The sequence below is a fragment of the Chaetura pelagica genome, unplaced genomic scaffold, assembly GCF_000747805.2.
Source record: "Chaetura pelagica isolate M959 unplaced genomic scaffold, ChaPel_1.0 scaffold76, whole genome shotgun sequence".
NCBI lineage: Eukaryota > Metazoa > Chordata > Aves > Apodiformes > Apodidae > Chaetura > Chaetura pelagica.
Window position 1 is genome coordinate 2,653,804 of NW_009970723.1, and position 7,605 is coordinate 2,661,408.

The window sequence follows — 7,605 nt, forward strand, 5'->3', positions numbered from 1 at the left end:
GGGGTTGGGTGCCAGGGAGAAAAAAAAAAAAAAAAAAAAAAAAAAGAGGGGCTGCAGAAGCCACAAGTTCTGTGAAACAGCAAAGCACAGTGTCCTGCTCATTCCCCAGGTGATTCCAACTGAGTGATTGCCAGGTTGCCTCATGTTATAAGAAACAAGAAACTATCATGGGCTAAGCCCAGCTGCCTGGGAGGTCCAAAGCTGAAACAGCAGGTGTGAATCCTGCCTGATGAGGATGCTGTATGTGACCACTCTGCCTGCAGACAGGAGGGTGTTCACACCAGCAAAGAAGTCCCTGCAGATCAGCAGTGTGTTGTGCAAACAGCTGTAGCACATGTTTGTATCTATCTGGCCATGCACCTGTGCAACCAAACTCCACCCAGGCTGATTGAGATGAACCACAAGCCTGAAGGAAAAATCCAGAAATTCTCAGAGATGCTTGTAGACTAAACAAGCTGAAACAACTCCACCTGATCAATCTAATGAAAAATATTTGCAACGTTCATTGCTCTGTGCCCTTTGTGGAAAGCTGTTAGGAACCTACTCCAGAGACTGGCCTGCTGCAGCTGCTTTTTATTTCCTTCCAGTATTGGCTTTTCAAAAGTGGGAGATGGACAATAATATAATACACTAATCCCTGCTATGCAGGTGTCATTATGTCTGTTGTTTTGCAAGGTCTTTCCTGAGCATTGCCAGCACTTTCTGAACTCTGTCAGGAAGGAGTGGTTAATGAAAAGCAGGTAAGCATTTAAAATAGCTCAGAGTTCAGGGAACACTTTCCAAAACCAACTGGATTTGAGAAATTTTTATTGTACAAGCATATCTCAGGGCAGAAAAGGTGCCTGAGGTAAGCTGGTAATGTCTTGATATTAGATTGCAAGAGCATTACAAAAGAGAGAAAACCCAACAACAAACCCCCAAAATTTAACTTGTTTTTTCCTAGTATCTAAAGAAGAAATTACTCTCTGCTCTTATCTTCTATGACTGCTTCCAAATATTGGCTCTTCTGAAAGTGTTCTTGGTATTTAAATGGAATTTCATGAAAACATTGTTTCTCTGCTTTCTAGGATGCAAGATTTCATCCTTTTGATTAGGCTCTTAAATTAATTTTTCTCATGGGAAATTAAAAATCATCACTAAGATATGAAAACCTTGCTAATTTTTAACACTATTTTTATGACAGAGAACTCATCTTCAGCAGAACTGTTTGAGTTAGAAGACTAACAGATGGGTTATTAGTAAGTGGATATAATAGCAGAGACTTGACACTCTTTTCCAAGTGAAGCAGATTACACAGGCAGTTTTGTCACAAAATAGGTTACTCCCTGCAGTTTCATTTTCAGTCTCTGCCCAATCTATTATTCCTTCTCTCCCTGCAGGGTATTCTGTCTTCATAGTTAATGCCTTCTCATTCTTGCAAATAAGATAGTAGCTTATTTCATCCCTTCTCTCCTATCCCCATTGCTTTTATTTAAATTTTTAAATGGTGTCGATAACAGAATTTTTAAAAGATAACAATACATATACAGACACACAAATATTTACATATATACTATACATATATATGTGCATGTTTTGTTTTTTTATATAAATACACACAAAAATCTCATCTCATCTAGTACTTTCATATATTATTATAATTTTTCATAGGAGGTTGGTCTCAAGCTCCCAAAAGATGATAAATCACCCTCCTGGATATGATGAAATGCTATTTCTGAAGAATAAAAAGAAACAACTGTTTTCCTAATCCGAAAGGGAATAATTTGCAATCTGTCTCTAGGTGTCTCTACATGTGTGAAACATAGAAAACCACATTTTCTAGTGTGTGATGACATTTGCCGTTTGGCCAAGAGTGATGGAAAAAATTGCCACAGAAGCCAACCCTCAAACACTTCACTCCCCCATCTCAAACTTCACCCCACAAAATTTCACTTTTACCATTAACAATTCAGGAGGCCAAAACAGCCCAGCTGAGCCTAAATAAAATCAGCAACTAGAAACCAAACACAAGCAGGACTGAATCTGCTTCCTGCTATTCTGCTCAGTTCACAAAGGCACCAGGAGCCAAGCCTAGATAGGAAATTTTGCAGTTTCAGAGAGAGGCTCCAAAATGATGCTGTTGTGGCTTCCCAGAGGCAATGGATGTTCAGTGCTCTTGTCCTTGGCTGAACATCAGCAATAGGCAGAAAACATTAAAGGGAGGGAGTGAAGGTCACCTAGGAAGACACACAGATACTTAGCAAATCTGACTGGCAGGGTGGTGAGACACTGGCAGAGGTTGCCCAGAGAAGCTGTGGCTGTCCCTTCCCTGGAAGTGTTCAAGGGCAAGTTGGACTCTGAGCAACCTGGTCTACTGGGAGGTGTCCCTGCCCATGCAGGGGGGTTGGACTAGATGACCTTTAATGACCTTTAACTAGATGTCCATTCCAACCCAAACCATTCTGTGATTCTACGAAGGGTTAAGCCTAGTTGACAGTGATGCTGAAGAAAACGGTAGAGGAAGAAATGAGAGTTAAGAAGAAGGTAAGAATTCATGGCTTTGATCAGCTGACTTCAGAGTGACAAAAGACCATTTCTGTAGCCTCTGAAAGGCAAAGGAGGAGTAAGAAATCTGACAGACCGGGTAGGAAGAAATTACAGTTGAGGTGAGGAGATGCAGGGTTCTGCTAGAAGTGGAGAAGAGATGAGATCATCTCTAGATGTTGGCAGCAAACAGGTAAGAAAATAACATGAGCATGAAGAGCTCTACTTAAATACTCTGAATGGTTGGGGGGAAACCTGTCAAATGCAGTTTCTAATATCCAGAAAAGAAGCAAGAGCTGGGAGTTACCCAGGCAGAATTCAAGTACTTCTCTGCATAGTTGCTGGAGATGCTGTTATCAGGGCTGAAAGCTGTAGGTATGTTTAAATATTAACCAAACAACTGCCACACCTTTTGTTGATGCTTTATGCTTTTTGTCTGGGTTTTGAGCCTGCTCCTCCATTGCATCATTTGAGGGCTGGAGCTGGCTGACCCCACCAATGCCCCTGTTCACTGCAAAGCGGGGAGGACACACCTCTCAGCAGGTTTCAGTGTCTCAGCAGATCCCACTGGGTTGTCTGGCCGCTGTGTATCACAGAGCTTCTTAATGTTGCCTTTTTTTACAGTGACCTGCGAGAAGGTGAGGGATACAACCTCTAAATGAGACTCCTATAGAGAAACTGAAGGGAAAAAAAACCCCAAAATTTGCCAGGTAGAGCAGTGTGCTGAAAACCTCATTTGTACTTTCTGTTGCTTAAGTCCTTAAGTTAGAAGCAGCACCCTTTACCATCATCAGATGATTGTTTTTCCAACTACTTCGCTTACTGGTCATCTGGCATTTTAAAATTGAGTCGTGTTTAACTCCTGCTAGATGAAAATAAAGGAATTAACCAATCGAATGTTCTAGGATTTGACAAAATCCTCATGTTTTTGGAGTGGCTTATTCTAAAAGGGAGGTAATAGCTTTAATTAAATAATCTGAAATTGCTCAGAAATGACAAACACACTTCTACTCACATGAGGCTATAAGACTTTTCTTCAGATCTCAAATGGACATAATGGTCTGGAAAACTCAGGCTGGGTTGGGAACAAAAAGATTTTCTCAAAGGAATTTCTTACTGCTGTCTAGATGTGTTTCTCTCTCTACCTTTTTTTCCCTGCCTGTTAACATTCAGACTTCAGAGCTGTTTATAACCACACAGCACAGCTGAAAACTACTGATTTCTTGGGAGTCAGCCTGAAGAGACTTTTGGACAGGCCAAACCCGTCACCGTGTAAAACCTGACATGATGCTGTGGGTGTACACAGCCCCTGCCTGGGAGGTTCAGGAAGCTGTGTTAGGCCTGTGCATAGGGAAGGGAGCCTGAGTGGCCCTGTTGTCAGTCCCTGTGAGGACACCTGCACAGGGCTTGTGTCCAAAGCTGTAGGTTGTGATGTAAGCTACAGGGAGTGATGTAAGCAGTTACAACTACTAAAACAGATTAACACTTCCTACTGAAAGACTGTTGTCCCATGACTCTCTGCGATAGGACTGAGAAAACTCAGTGATGTTGAAGCTTAACCCCAATGAAATGCATCTCATACATTTAATATTGACCAATTATTCAAGCAACCAATGTATTACTCCTGGTGAGAAGTTCTTCATGACCTGATAGTTCCCATAATCTTGTTTTCACTAAATGCCATTCTAAACAATTAGTTAAGAGGGAAAGTGGTATAGGTAAAGCAGGATTAAAATACTAATTTTTCAAAATGAGCTGAAACTCAGGAAAATTAAGTTATCTCACAGATAGAAATGTCACTAAGGCTTAGATTTAGTTCTGCTGAATATGATTTAAAATAATTGGATAACCTGCTGGTGTTACACCTGAGCTTTTCCTCCCCAACACACTAACCTGGGCAAGGATGTACCATAAAGAAGTGTAGAAACATATTTAAGAAATTCAAAACTACCCTGAGTCTGAAGTTTTTAAATGAAACCTTGACTGGAAGAGAGTGAGAGTCATGGACTCTGTATATATAAAACACATTGAATATTGCCCAGTGGTGGAAAAAGCTTTGTGATGTGGTGAAAACTTGTTATTCCAGAAGACACTCTTTAAACAGCAGTTTTATCATCCCTAGAGCATAACAGTAGAAATAGTGCTTCCCACACCTTCACAAGGCATGTGCAGTTTGCCCTGGAGATCATACCTGGAAAAATATGCACACCTTCCAGTACCTGATGGGAGTCTTACATGTGCAGGCAGGGCTGGCTGATAAACACCTCCCGTGTGCCAGCCAGGCTGGGAGGTGGCTGCCACTGCATCTTCCTGCCAGGGCAATGAAGTTTGCTTAAAATGCAGCAGGTGCCTTTCTAAGGAAAGCAATTCAAGCTACGTGCCACAGCCCTGACAGGAACTGATGATGAAAATAGCCTGTAGCTGGGTGGCTTCACCTTTGGAGAGTTTAATTACACTCTGGAAGTCATGTCACTGGTAAAAAGATTCACCAGGTGTGAATTAAAGAAAAAAAGAAAGAAAAAAAATGTACCATTTAGGGTCCCTAGCAAAACAGGATTTATCATGCTGTGAGCAACAATGGAGCAAGCACCTCTTGCCCTCACAAAAGGTTATTTGCAATTCTGTTGTAACACAGATGCTGATACTTTCTGCTATTCCTTCAAGACATAGGCTTTAATTTAAAATCAGAGTTTCTAGCTTCAATAACTACCAAAAGCCTTCAAAACCTTACCAAAACCCAAGCACTACCCAAACGAAAATGTGTACTCAAAAAGAAATAACGCCTAATTTATTGATTTTGTGTCTGTGTTATAAATCAGCTATATGAGCTCATGGTTATTTGTTTTTTGTTGGTTTTTGTGTTTTGGTGTTTGTTTTTTTTTAATGTTGGGGACTGACTACACTAAATTTCTGTTCATTTATTTATTTATACTCTGCCTGGTCAGAGCTAGGTGTTAATGTGCTGACTGACTGTGTGTTTGCTAATATAAGTTGTGTGATGTCACTAACTAAAGAAGAGACCTAATCTCAGTCTTGTACCATCAGAAGACTGTTAATTTCTGCTGATCCAAAACCACAATAATATCTGTGAGAGTGGCAGGGTTTGTAAGGTCAAGAACAGTATTTATAGACCAGCTGATCTGTAGGGGAAAAAATGGACAAGCCTGTGAGCACACCAGTTTTTCCAATGTCTTCTTTGCTTTTTTTGTCTTTTATAGAGGCAGGACTGCAGTTGCATCAGCCCTCGTAGCTACTGTCCACGAGGCAAAAGCCACATGTGGTCACGTTCTGCCTAAAATCTCCTAAACTCTTAACAGCAGCCCCAATGCTTCCAGAGATTTGCCAGTCTGTTCATGAGTTCTGCAGGCTGTAGCAAGTGCCTGGCAAGCTAAGTTGCTCAATTTTGCTCAGAGGGCTTCCCATCAGGCGTGAGGATTGGTCATGGTGATGGGAAATAGTGAGGTCCCAGACTCGGATGGGTTCCCAGCAGTGGACAGCATGGTGGTGCTATCATCTTGAACATTTCCAGTGCCCAATGGTGCCAAAGGCATTGGCTGCCTGTATTATTGCCATGCTGACCCTGGTCTTTTGTCCTCTCCTGGCTTTCCCAGGAGGGGCTTGCATGGCATCTCACTCACATCACGTTGTGGCATTGCAGCCTCTGCTGCAATGAGGACTCCTGAGGACAGGTCCCAGCTCCACACGCAAGTCCCATGGGCTGGTAATGGGAACAAGCTGAGCAGAGAAGATGCCTTAACCATATAACTTGCAATCTTATGGACTCATTATCCAAGAAACTTTAAAATTAGTAGTGATACAGCAATACTTTTCTGATATCATCATCATCATGATGACATATTCAAATGGGTTTCTCACCCTCATACATTGTGCATGTATATGTATACAAAAGTAGCTTGGTGGGTTATTTGAAAAGCACTTCCCAGGCTCTTTAAACTGGGCCTTCTGTTCCTTCATGAAAAGTAGAACTACAAGGCTCAAGCTACTGCTCTCTAATTTTGTTCAGCAAGAGGAGAGGGATTTTTGCATTTCAGACATTAACTGTGGCAGAGCACTCAACAAACAGAAAAAAAATAATCCTGAAACTAAAGTTTGCCTGTCCCTTGCCTCCTCATTTCTATCACCATCCCTTACAATGAGATTCCCTTAAAATAAACTTTATTTGAATTATATAGTTTGATTTCTTTCAATTTACCTCTGGGTCTTCAAAGTATTCTGAATTTCTCTGCATCTAGGAAAGTGAGAAACACACACTTCATACAGAAGCTGTAACTCCAGTACAATTTATTGGCTTCTGACTCTGGGTTTTGGAAAAAAAACAAACAACAAAAAAACCCAAAACAAACCCAAAACCAAACAAAAAAAACCCAAAACAAACAAAAAAACCCCATCAAGACACAAACAACAACAACTCAAAACCAAGAAAGAAGGTGCACATATTGGCAAAACACTAGCAGCTGCACTGCTTCACTGCAGCCATAAGAAAAGGCAACAGCTTTTTATGAAGCCCAGTGATGTCAGACTGATGGCTTAGGCAGGAAAAAAGATATTTTCTTTTTCTTCATAAATAAGACATATGTTACTGTCAACCCAACATACAGATACAAGCAGCAAAAGCAAAGGAAAGGCACTAGAGACTGGGCTTAGCTCACTAAACTGAAAAGGAACTGAACAGGGAAAGGCATCTAAGACCAGCGTGAACTACAGCTGTCAGTCTGGGCAAGGGCTGCCTGATCCAGGCAGAGCACACACATCTAAAAGTGAACTTTGATATTATTTCCTTTTGGAAATTATTGATGTCAGTTGGTTTTACAAGTACTTGAAATTGAAGGGTCTAAACTCAGGGGCTCCAATAAACCCACATCTGTGCCTTCATCTTACACATTAGTATTACAGAGCATCCAGCATGCTCAGCATCACCCACTTGTAATTAGCCAGTTTGTAGCCAGAAGCAACAGATTTTAAGAGCATTTTGAGGGGAATCTCTTTCCAAATATAGCAGAGGCCCAAAGATCTTACCCAGTAATCTTCCTTTTTTTGGCTCCAAAATACGGTTCATACACA